Here is a 13,876-nt window from a genome sequence, read left to right on the forward strand (position 1 = left end):
AATAATCACATCACCAGGCTCGGTCCACTAGGTAGACCAGGAGCAACATGGCCGGTTCTAGCCAGCTACACACCACATCCAGACATTGATAAAATGTCAGTTCCTGAACTTTTAGCTCAGCTTAAACTCTTAATTAAAATACAAAGACAATTAGTCCAATATGTCATGCGGACCTCAATAGTCCAACCGACAATTAATATTCCACGGCAGACCCCTCACCGGGGGAACATAATCAAAATCACACCACAGAACATACAATCATGTCTTGGTAAGGTACCCATAAAACGGGAACAAAAACCCTTCTGGTTAGAACAAAAAATTACTCAAATAGAGGCAGTATTTCCAGATACTACTCCTACTGAGAAACACAGATTTATGACTATCTGCCTCCCGATGGGGATCGCACCACATGTGGAGGACTGTGACACTTGGGGCACAGTCTTTGCTTCCATCTACACGAAAAAAAATGGTGTCCCGTCTATGGCGGTAATACCAGATGTACTAAGACAGATTCAAAATGAATATGGTCCAGAACCTGCTTTAACTCTAGGTATGAAATTACTGAAAGACTTCAAGCTGGTCTCGGCTATATTATTAGCCAACATAAAAGGTGAAGCAGAATCTGTGGCGATCCACCAGAAATTGAAGGAAACGGATATAGCAGAACAACCATTTGAACTCGCCAGAATCATAGAAAACTCCTATGAAGAGCTAGAAAGAGATAGTTTGGGTGGGAAACCGGTAAAACACCAAATAACTGAAAATCCTGAAAAACATTTATTAAAAATGATTTAAAAACTCCAAAAAAGAGTTGGGAAGGTAATAAACAAGCCATTCCCAGGGAAAAATATTTCCAGTCTAGAGGAAGGTCTCCTCAGCGTAGAGAGAGATCTCCAGGCCGAGAAGACAAGTCTCCCCAAAGGGAGCCCTCTGAAAAAAGATATAATCTTAGAGATAGGGATAAAATAAGAAAACCAGACAGATATCAAGATGTTGATACACGTCCCTCTCGATCCTTCTCACTCAATCTTTCTCGATCTTCCTCACAGAAATCGGAAAGAAGAGGATGGTCAGAACACAGAGAAGAGCACGTCAAGTCCAAAGACAAGGAACCTGCTCATCAAAGTAAAAAAATACAATTTCTCAGAAAGAAGGTAGCAAGTATTAAGATCAAACATGCCGAGAATTCTGAGGACACAGCTGAAAAACGTAGAGTGGGCACAGACAATGCTAAACAGCGCAGCAGAAGTGAGCATAGCTCGCAAGATCCTGATGAATCTTCTGGAGACAGTGGACACGAGTGAGTACATTCAGGTGGAAACTGCAGACACACGAGTTAGTGTGCCCCATAAACTATATGAAATAACATTACGTATAGAGGGAGATAAAACTAGGAAAATAAAAGGTCTCTTTTGGGAAAAACTTTCAAATGGCTATGACATCCTGTTAGCTGAGAAAGACTGGCCACCAGAGTTTGTCAGGGAGTGCCCTCATGGCGAAGAAATGATTATGCCTGCCTTCTCGAATCACATCCCGATTCATAAAAAGTACACATTGGCAAGAAAATGGGCAGTAGCCCAAGCTCCAGCTTTATACAAAAATCATGTAGGATGGGAGGAGGACTCACCTCACCACAAGATCCAGTTAAAAATTCAGCCCACTGCACAAAGGCAGTATCCAGTTAAGCAAGAAGCTAAAAAACAAGTCAGGGAGAACTTAGATCAACTTGAATACCAAGGGGTGATCGAAACATGCACCTCTCAAATGAACAATCCTTTGTTTCCTGTCTCCAAGCCAGACGATTCATATCGTCTAGTTTTGGACTACAGACACCAACTCCTGTTGTAAAACATTTGCAGTACAAAACTCACATAGTGCAGCACTAATGAATAACATTGTGCGCAAAAAATATAAAACGACATTAGACATCTCTAATGGATTCTTCTGTCAAAACATTGCACCTGAAAGCAGGTATTTGACCGCTTTCTCAATATTTGGATCGCAAAAACAATTTTGCCGACACCCGCAGGGATTCAAGAATAGCCCAGGATTATTCTCAACAAGGGTAACAGAGTTACTACAAATATATGATGATGAAGCATTATTATCTGTCGATGACATCTATCTCACAGATGATGACCTGGAGACTCACTTGAAAAGGGTGAACACCATAATACTTGGTTTCACTTCTGAGGGTTACAAATTCATCTTTAAAAAGTCACGAATTGCCCATCTTACTGTCCTATTTTTAGGATATGAATTATCAAGTGAAGGCAAAAGCCTGGCAGACAATTTCTTAGAGAAATGTGCTGTACTCCAAGCACCAAAAACGCTGAAGAATTTACAATCACTACTAGGTTTCCTGAATTTCGGAAGAACATACATTCTAAATTATGCTGAGAGGGTTAAACCTCTCTATGAATTAATAAGACCAGATTTCAAACAAACCAATTGGACTCAGAAACACACAGAGATTTTGAGATCATTGCAAACAGACATGTTAGCTAAAACAAAATTACAAACTCGCGAAAATATACGCAATCTTGTGATCCGAGTCATCCCAGGAAGATACGGATTCACATACCTGACCTCTAATGAGGGAGAAACGGTACCTATAGTTTACAAATCACATTTGTATACTCAAGCTGAAATGAAATTCAGCTCTACAGAAAAAAATCTAACTGCGGTTCAAACTGCTGTAGCAAAAGAAAGAGCCCTTGCACAAGGTACACGAATAATAATCGTTACACCAGTACATGCCTTAGAAGCAGTAACAAAAGCAAGCATTCCAAATGCTAAAGCATTCCATCCGAGATGGATACAATGGGTTAATTCTCTTGCTGCAACAGACGTAGTATATGAATTTGATCCTAATTTAAAAACACAAGAATTTCTCCAATATGAATATGAATGTCGTCTGCCAGCTGAAATCCTGCCTCTAGAACATTACGGTTGTATAATATATACAGACGGATCAGCACAACCCGCAGTTGGGGTAAACAAGCATATAGTGCTGCATGCGTGATTGTTAAAGGTCGATGGCATGAAGGGAAAATTAGACCAATGGTCACTAAAACTCAATCTCTAGGAGATTGTACAGCTCAGCGATCTGAATTACTAGCATTTAAGATGGCGCTTGAAAATACTGATCGCAAATTCCCCACACTAATAGTGTGCGATTCATATTACTGCATTCAGTCTTATAATGAATACTTGCATAACTGGGTTCAAAATGGCTTCAAAGTTGCAAAAGGTGGCACAATCAAGCATAAAATGCTTTGGGAACAAATAGTTCTTTTACAGAAAGAACTACAAAAGACTCACGTGATACATACACTGAGTCATCAACGTGATGGCGTTCACGTTGCAGGGAATTCATTGGCTGATGAAGCCATGAAGGCAGCTGTGCAAACGGCTTCCGTAGCTGCAATCACCCGGTCAAAACCAAAAATAGACAGCGACATACTACAAGCTGTCAGTGCGTCAGTAAAAGATGACAGAAAAACACTCCTGAAAGGCTTTCCAGTAAAGTACTCATACATAACTGATGCGAACAATGTTCTATTTGCTTGAATCCCTGGAGTGGGGGATAGAGCAATTCCAAACATGGAACACATATTAGGAATAATTTCAGCGGCACACGAAGGGTTAGCATCTGCACATGCTGGTATTTACGCCACAACATCATTATTAAAACAGAGATATTGGTGGCCGGGTATTAGGAAGCAAACTAAGAACTATGTTCTAGAATGCGAAATATGCCAAAGAATAAAAGTATCAACAGTAAAAAGACCAGCACAGACACCCCTTCTAATCTCAGATAAACCATTAGCATGTGTTTACCTGGACCACTGTAGTCCCTTACAAAGGGATGGCAACTATAAATATATCATGGTCGCAGTGGATTCCTGCACGAGATTCATTTGGATGTGGCCCCAGCACTCAGCTGACGCCAGAACTGTTATAAAAGATTTGCGAGTCTTTATCGGCACATACGCAATTGGCATGCTACATTCTGATCAAGGTCCTGCGTTTAGCTCTCGAGCTCACAAAGAGGCCATGAACAGTATGGGCATCGCATTGCGGTACACTTCTCCCTTCCATCCTGAGGGAAATGCGGTTGTGGAAAGAAAAAAATGGGACATAAGCAATCTATAACGGCGAGGGTATTAGGTTCGGGTGATGGGTAGGTTAAACATTTAACAAGTGTCCAACGTAGTCTTAACAATCTGCCAAGAAACTCTCTAAAAGGTCTCACTCTATACGAACTATTGTTCGGAACTAGAATGCATATTCAGGACCTTGATAGTCACACTTCAGTGGTAGAAGAAAAAACCTTTAATATCAAAGATCGTTTGGCTGTTTTACAGGATTTAAATGAAACAAGAAAAAACCTGAGTAACATAAAGTTGAAACAACAGTCGACAGCCACTGAAGAAAAACCACATGTCCCAGCAAGACCTGTCTGGATTCCAAAGATTGGGGATCTGGTCAGAGAAAAGAACGCAGTAAAGAAGGAATTTGGCCCTTCTTACAGAAAAGCAGTACCTGTCTTAGCTATCAACAGAACAAGATCAGTTGTACTATCGCCACTTGCTGGTAAAAAGGAGAACCGAATTGTATCCATTGACCTGGTAAAACCACAATCATGTGGCCGATAATAAGTAGTAGGCCAAGTGGACTCCCAAGAAATAGCAGAATACCGAAATTTGCTACAATCCAAGAGGCTCATACTGAGTGACTAATCACATTTGATAAACCTGCAGTGAATAAGCAAAGACTATGCAATAATGCCATGGAATTAGTGCCTCTTGAAACCCAAATAACTACAGTTCGTCAAGAAACACCTGTCTACAACGATGTAGCCTCGGACTATGCAAATCAAACAAATAAAAATGCAAAAGCAAATGAAAATCCGGAAGCAATTCCAACAATTGACAGTACTGCATCAGGCTACTTAATCAATTTTGACGATTTCTCTGAAGATCCGAGCGAGCATGAAGAAACGCCTCCAACAAAAATTTTTAAAAACAAAGTAATTGAACTTTTTCACCAACTAAAAGAAACATATCTAATTTCACCATGGATTGAATTTTGGATTGTGTTAGGTATACCTTTCCTCCTGCTTTGGCTCATCATGGTTCTATGTTTGGGAAAATTCATTGAGGGGAAATATAGTACGATGAACACAGCAAGTCAGAACATCAACTTGGTCCTAAAGCCATCACGTCGAGAAAAGAGAACTGTCATCAGTGAACATCACAGCCAATCCAATACCCGGTGAGGTAGCATGGGACAGAACTGATTATGACATTTTTGGCCCGGTCGAGCTCTTGAAGTATCCCCACCAGCTCACGATTTCATTAAGTGACTTTGTGACACCTAGTACCTTCTCTGATGACTGGGACTTTGAAAACATTAATAATATGATGTCAGATTTAGTAATGTCAGCCAAATTTACAGAACATGACTATTTACAGGGTTCATCCAATTATGAACAGCTATTCTGCTACAACCATTATGGTGATCACTATTTGCATAAAACTGCTCAGCCTAGAAATGTTTTATCTTATAACCAGTGGGAACACTGTCCAACTTCCAATACTTCTCAGGGTTTAATAACAGTGATCCAGGAACGTTTTATTTTAAAATGTTAAATAGAACAGGAATGAAAACAATGTTGACAAATACTAAATTGATTTATTCAGAAAAAGTTTATGACAAAATGTCTACATTTGGTTTTGAATTTTGGAAAACCACCATTGAAACAAAAACAATCTAGGGTTTCCAAAGATTGGCAAGTACAAGGCCTAGAAGCACTGTTTAGGGCCTGCATGATCCCAGAACAAATGATATTCTTGAATGACACAATTCAACAAACTACTTGTCTTGGCCTAGCTAAGATGAAAGACTTAAATAAACCGTCTATTCTGAAACCCATACCTGATAGTAACAGCACTACTGATGTGGAGATAGACGTATCTCATATTTTACACCAAAGCAGAACACATACTGATTGGAAAAAGTGATTGATCTGGCCAACGGACACGAATAACTGTCAAGATAGATTCCTGAACAAAACACAGGGGTTCAAAATGAACAGACCGGACCCTAGATACTCCCTGAGACAACATCCAGGGATAGTTACAACATACAGTGTAGGGAAACTATGCCTTGAGTGGCTACAGAAATCCACACTGGCTGAAATTAAGCAACACTTGACTTTACTTAAAGATGGTGCTGACTTAGTGATTTCATAATGGGACCACGCAAACAGTGTCAAAAACATTTCATAGCGGCCGGTATATACGCTGCATACAACGAAGCATGGAAAGTAATGCAAATTGAAACAGCAGAAAAAATACGAGAAATTGATCCTATAAATTTGGAAAAATCACTTTCTGTTGTGGACAATGGATTAACAACTCTGTCTTCCAGAATATATTCACTGGACAGCATTGTATCATCTGCTTTTGATATAATAGAGCAGGACTTACTAATGTTACAACATGGTCAGTCTCAATTACGTTCTATTGTACAGCTTGGCTGGACGTTGCAAAATCTGCAGTCAGGCTTCGTACCATGGCATTTAATCAACACAACGTCATTATTCGGTATCTTTAACCTTACTGATAAACAAATCAGTTTGGCACAAAAAGACGCAGACTATACGATTCTGAGCATTGAAAAACTCGAGAGATTACCATTGACAATGTCAGAGAGACCTGTCATTGAATGGATAATACATAGACCGATTACAACTTTCCATTTTAAATACTGCCAAGAGAATATACCAGCAGGCCAGTATGAATGGTTGGGTTAAGAATACAGCAAATCAACCTGGGATTTACCTTATACACACAGATGTTATAGTGAAGGAAACAAGGAGGTATTTCTTAGTGGTAAAAATTGTAAAAAATCACTAAGCGGTACACTTCTGTGTCAAGGTATTAATTTGCATGGAGCCTTCAAACAACCTTTCATGTCACCTGCATGGCAAGCCTGCAAAACAGATAGAGCCATTTTTTAGACCATTTCCTAACAATAGTTACATTTTAATAAGTGACCACAGCTGTTGTGGCATGCTGCCAGGAAAAGCCTATCTAACATCTGTAACTTCCAGGGCCGTTTGCTGTAAGCAAGTATTGTATCCACACAGCAATCCAGATATGGGGGCTGCGTTATGGCCTCGGTTGAATATCTCTTCTATTCAAATTGATACTTTAAGCAGAATAAAGTCTATTCTCTTACAAACAAGCGTGCATTTAACGTCATCAAAAGCAACATATGATCTGCAAGTTGCAAGGACAGCAGCAGAGATACATACCCTTTTATCAACAAATTGCCCCATACATTACGTAGAAGTGTTAAGCCAAATCTTAAACATGTCTAATACCAGTGGCATCGCACATGTATTTAAGACATTTTTTCGGGACTGTTAGTACCCTTTGAAACAGTTCTGGGCATCTTCCCGAATTTTGGCCATTCTGTCGTCGGCGGGCTACCCTTAATCTTGGGACTCATGGCAGGAGTTTTATTTTTGCTCCTTCTGCTCCGATATGGCAAGCCAATCCACAGACAAGACTCTAGCAACGATGGAAGAAACGATCCTAGCAATACGATACCGAGACCGTATCACATCGGTCCTCGGATTGGCCCGGCTAAGAGATCTAAGTACAACCTGGTTTCTTTCATTCAGACTGATCTGGCAAGATTGCATCATACCTGTGCTTCGATGTCTGCTATGCGGAGAAGAATGCCTGTTGGACGTTTGTCTTACACTACAATCAGCAGTACCAATGGAAATCGATACTTTGCTAGGTCCTGTAACGACTCATGCATCGTGTTGTCCCCAGCGGCTACCGATTCTGATGACGGCATTTGTTGAGACTTCACCACTATGAGTAGGTGGTGGTGAGGTACGAGAGCAAAGCAGCACCGAACAGGTACAGCCTTCTGTGAGCATTGCTGATCCAACCATCGATGATAGCAATCAGGCAGAGAACTGCTCAGTTGCAGTATTTTGGAACTTAGCCGAACTTTCACCTGATGTGGTAGACCAGTTTTTTGCAGGTCTGTCTGAAATAATGTTCTCTCCAATCAACGAGAAGAACTCTTAATAAAAACAATGAGCACACAGCGTTCCCAGAACTCTGAATTCGGCCTTCAGTTTTTGATAAACAATGCTACAAAAAATATTTGGAACTATTTTCCCCTGAAAGCGAAAGTATTTTTTCCCATTTTTCAAAATATTTACCTTTTATTTTGGCACATGGTACTATGCTTAAAGTAGAACTATTCTTAGAGAACAGAGCTTCTATTTTAGGATACTAGAGACAATATTTTACCTCAGCCTCTAGCAAATACATAGCAATTTGTATAAATATGTGATGAAATGGTCTCAACTTTCTTTTCTGTATTTAGAGCCATTTCATGTGTAATTTTCACAATTCATTCAGCTGATATATATATGCATTTATCTGAATGATAACACTGCTTGAAAAGCGTACAGTACCAACACTCATTTTTTTGTATTTACCATATACCATTTCAAATGCGAAATATGTATTTTGGGGTGGGTCGGAAAACACACATGCATCATTGAATGTTTACTATTGCTTAGTTTTTTAGTAATGATGGACATCAATCCGCGGAGTGGGTGTTGTGTTCATATCTAGGACCCTAACTCTATATTCCCGATTTATGCCCTTGTGAGGTTATAATCAATAATATCCTAATAAAGGCATAAGAATCAGATCCATATTCAGTAATAGCCCATGCAGTCCAAAGCACAGCACGGCTACTCCCATCGACTCCTAGAAAGCACAACGCGTTCTTTAAACAAACCAAGCCTCCAGCAGCCCGGGAAATCCCCCCTGCTTTTGTTTTGATCTGGACAAGAACTCCTGAAGTCCAGAAAGAACTGTTAGTTCTTAGTGACGTCTTATGTCCAACCTTACTTCAAACCCAGCACCTTCCAGGTATAAAATACCAACAGTTGCCTTAAGCAAACACACGGTGGTTTGGAGCAGAACGGCCATCTACTTGCCCGAGAGCCCAGCTGATGCGAGAGCCCACGGAAGCCGCTCCCTCCTGTTTGACGCACTGAGAGAGACGCTGTCTTTTTCTCCAGCCGAGAAAATCCAGCTCCGGTGTTTCCAGCCTACCCTTGCAGGTTGCTGGGATATCGAGTCCTGAGGAAAGAGATACCAGACCTCCCACATTCTATTACCAAGGTACGGAGCTGACTAAACCCTTAAGAGAATTCTTGATGCAGATTCTTGCCAAAATAATCTTAACCAACTTAACTTAAACTGCTACTTACTCATCCCTTTCCACGTATTAGGCTTAGGTCAGGTACACCGGGGTAGGCTTAGTTAGAAGCACCAGTTGAGTACGTTAGTCAATGTATTAATGTATGTATATATTTTATCCATTTTAAAGTATCATATGGCTAAGAAACCATATCAATGCTTTCACAGTATTATTTAATAATACTACTTTTACTGTACGCACTTTACTTTACTTTAAGTATTGCAATTGTGGCAATTCATTTCTCTTGCATGAGAAAGAAGACTGCTCAATAAATAACACCTTTTTATTGAAAATGCCCGTCTCTCTATTTCTCTGCACTCTGGTGAAACTAAGTATGCACTGCTGACTGAGTGAAATAGCTGTCTATTGTTTTCACACAACTCTAGAGATACACTCTTATTTTGAGGGAGCAAAATTGTCATGTTTATGCGGTTGTCGGAAACTGAATCCCTTCTTGTCTGAGCCAGGGGAGCTTGTCCCTCCCTATTCATTTAAGAAAGTTTCCAGTGACCTCTGAGCTAGCTGGCGCAAACCTAAATTAAGTTTAACATAGTCAGTAGAGACCTAGATGGCCTAAGTCCTACGTTTACACTGCTGTTTATGTTATTCCAATGCGCAGAGCCGATTGGGAAAATAGAAACTACACTACAAAACGTTATGCTGGCAGGTCGCTTCAAAATGGAATAAATACTATTTTCACCTGCGAAGTTTGGGTCGGCTCTCGTTCCTTCCTCCAGCGGTGTCCCCCGCTGTACGGTGATGTTGGGGGACGTTGGTTTGAGTTGTTTTGGCGTATATATATATATATATATATATATATATATATATATATATATTTATATATATATATATATATTCTCGCTGCCACAATCCTTTCACATTTTACTGTGAATCAGAAACAGCACTCACAGGGGGGTATAAAGCCAACAATCCTTTATTTGGCAAACCAGCACGGACAAGACGCGTTTCGGCGATGAGACTTTTTATATATATATATATATATAGCTCCAAACTCGCCTTGCTGCTTCAAATCCCAGAACTTGAAAAGACAAGCGTGGACCCAGGTTTTCTTAGTGCATTATTTTATTTTTGCCAATGCCGCCATGAGCAGCACCCGGTCGCGAGTGAAGGGGTGCTGACGGAAAACAAGTCTACAATATATATATATATATATATATTGTCCCTTGCAGACCAAGTCAGTACAGAAAGTACGCAGCACTAACAGGGACGAGTCGAATATTCTTTATTGGACTAACACACTTCTAAGACGTGTTTATATATTCACTGAACATTTTGTTAGAAATTAACATTTAAAAAACCTTAGAAATTCACTGAAAAAAACATAGGTTTCAGTGGCATTATAGTTAGTTGGACATTTTACTCGTACAAAACCAAAGAAATTCCCCCATTATATAGTTAGTTCAGGTAACTATAACTCGTGCCCCCGCAATGCACTGATGATGACATCACATTTTACATCACTCATGACATGGTCAGTGATATTACTGATGACATCACTTATGACATCATCCAGTGACTGTGTGTTTCTGTAAAGTTTCAATATGTTTCATATATATAGGAAAGGTGTATTGAAGAATGAGTGGGTGTATAAGTGTCTGAATGGATGATTTTGTAGGTTTGTGACTGACTATAAGTGAGTGATTAAACGTATCTTACTGAATGCATGGGTTAGTGACTAAACTGTATGAATGTCTGTATCTATCTGTCTGTTGGTGTGTAAGCAGCTGCATGGGTTTGCGAATAGCTATATGAGTGTCTATATGGGTTATTGATTAGTTGTCTGAGTATCTGTATGGGTGCCTGAGTGTTTGTGTGGGTGGGGTATGTGTAACTCTCTGAATACATGTGTGAGTGGCTGATTCACAGGGTGCATGGTTTTAAGAGTGCATCTGTGATGGTCTGTATGGGTGGGTGAGTGTGTGTATGGGTGTGTTAGTGAGTGAATGTATAACTCATTGGTACATGTGTGAGTAACTACATATGGGAAAGGCAGTAAATATCTGTGTTGGAGTATATAAATGGCTATAAGTGAGAGTATGTGATTCTGAGAGTGGTACCTTCAGTGTGCACCAGGGAGCTGTGTTGTAGAGAGGGGTTCAGAGGCCACGCCCCATTTTACACCACTCTACAACGCAGCTCTGTGGGTCTTAATGGCAGTACCTGGTGGGCTAGTTGGCCCCCAGGGACCCTCAGAATTAAAGAGGAATTAATTCCCCAACTTAAAACACACCACAGGGCATGTTTGCACACATTTCACAATAGACCCTGCCCCCTCCCTTCACCACTGTGCAAATGCCCCCCATTGTGCAACGTGCCAGGGGGCGCATTTGCAGAGTGCTGCAGGGAGGGAGCGGGGCCTCCGGTGCGATGCCAGTCTGTTTTAAAAATTATATTTTTTAAGAAGGGGGGCTTTATGGCTCCACTTCCTTTCCTATTTTATATCCCCTAGGGCCTGACCCCTATGCAAAAGCATTGAATCAAACTGTAGTTCCACTAGTCGTTACTAGATGTCCCTTACAAGTTAAATGAAAAAGCATTGAAATTATTACATCAAGCTGCAGTTCCACTAGTCGTTACTAGATGTCCCTCACGAGTCAAATGCAAAAGCATTGAAACTCTGAGCTGAGAGCTAATACTATAAATTCTACAAAGAGCTGAACTGCAGCTACATGAAAGGGTTTCAATGCTTTTGCAATTGACTCGTGAGGGACATCTAGTGACAACTAGTGGAACTGTAGCTTGATTCAATGCTTTTGCATTTGACTCGTGAGGGACACCTAGTAACAACGAGTTGAACTGCAGCTCTTTGTAGAATTATTTTGATATTGGATACTATAATATTCACTGCCCACTGCTAATCTCATCCCATAATGCTTTGCAGGGCCTTTGGTTGGGATTGTATTTTTGCCTATTATAACTGTGCTTGGGGTGTTCCTAAGAGGATGGGACCACCACTGAATCGTTCAGCATGATATGCTCTTTGTGTTCAAGGTATCTGTTTGGTCCTCTTCCTAGGTTATGAGGGACTCCAAAATCATCACCTCTCTCATTGCCTAATATTTTTCAACTTCAAAGTTCACTTTTGTGAATTGGTTATAGGCTTTTTAACATGTAAAGTTGCTTTATCAAAGCATTTGTGGGTGCAATTTAGAAGCTGACTCCGCTATGTGGAGGAGCAGATTTTTTGCCTGACTCCGGTTTTTAATGGAATGCGTAGGATTGCCCAGAGTTAATCATAGTTAGGCTCAGGTTTTACTGATTCAAAACCAGTGAAATTCAGCAGTTATAGTTAGCTGAGCTTACTATAACGGTTGTATGACGTTACACCGCATACTTTTACAACGCATTTTTCACATCATACCATCCTTTACAATGCATTCCATTACATCACATGACACAACAGCGCCTTTTTAAGAAACTACCTTTACAACGCATTCCATTACATTGCATACTACCTTTACAACGCATACCATCACAATGCATACCATTACATTGCATTTATGGTAAGTATTGGATAGTATAGGGGTACAAATTACTATTCTAACTCCAGGGGGTGCAACAGTAGAGTAAGTGTTGGATAGTACAGGGGTAAAAATTGCTATTCTAACTCCAGGGGGTGGAGTAGTATGGTAAGTGTTGGATAGTGTAGGTGTAAAATGTACTATTCTAACTTCAGGGGGTGCAACAGTAGGGTAAGATTTGGATAGTGTAAGGGTACTATGCTTTGTAATGGTATGCGTTGTATTGTATGCGTTGTAATGACAACGTTGTAATGACATGCGTTGTAATGGTATGCGTTCTAGTGACATGCGATGTAATGGTTGCGTTGTAATGGCATGCGATATAAAGGATGTTGCGATGTAATGACTGCATTGTAATGGTAGTGCAATGTAAAAGTTGCATTGTAAAAGGTTGTTTCCCTACTATAACTCATGCCTCCACATTGCACTGCATTTAAGGGCTCAGGGATTCATTACTGGTGTTCTGAAAAAAAGAAGAAAATTTAGGGATATCCTGCTACCCCAGGCCTAGGTGGGATGTCCCAAAGGGGCCAAAAACTGTATTTTATTTTTTGAAGGGACTGCGAATCTGCAGACCTGTAACAAAAATATGGTCCGAGTCCCCACTTTTAATTAATAATCCCCCTGGGTGGGCCTGGGGCCGGTGGTGGTTGTTTTTATATTGTTTCAAAAGGAGGGAAATCAACAAATGGATGGTCGCTAGATTTTTACGGCGTGTTGTATTTTGGTAATTTAAAACCTTGTCTTGGTTTGAGTAAATTCCATTAAGCTGTTTTGGAGATATAAAGCAAAATGTGAGTGTCCTGAACACATGCCAAACGTGTATTATATTAGAAACCGTCCAAAAACACCCAAATGCGCATGAATGGACAACAGGCCACCATTGTACATGCACAACACTCTTTTATGCACATTGGACACTCAAGAGTGTTTTCCTTCCAATGCTTGAAAATATATGATAAAACACAATACAAAGGAAAAGAACAATAGTTCCTTCCCAGCCACAATTATGGATCAGT

The sequence above is a fragment of the Lissotriton vulgaris genome, chromosome 3_1 (genome assembly GCF_964263255.1).
Source record: "Lissotriton vulgaris chromosome 3_1, aLisVul1.2, whole genome shotgun sequence".
Taxonomy (NCBI): Eukaryota; Metazoa; Chordata; class Amphibia; order Caudata; family Salamandridae; genus Lissotriton; species Lissotriton vulgaris.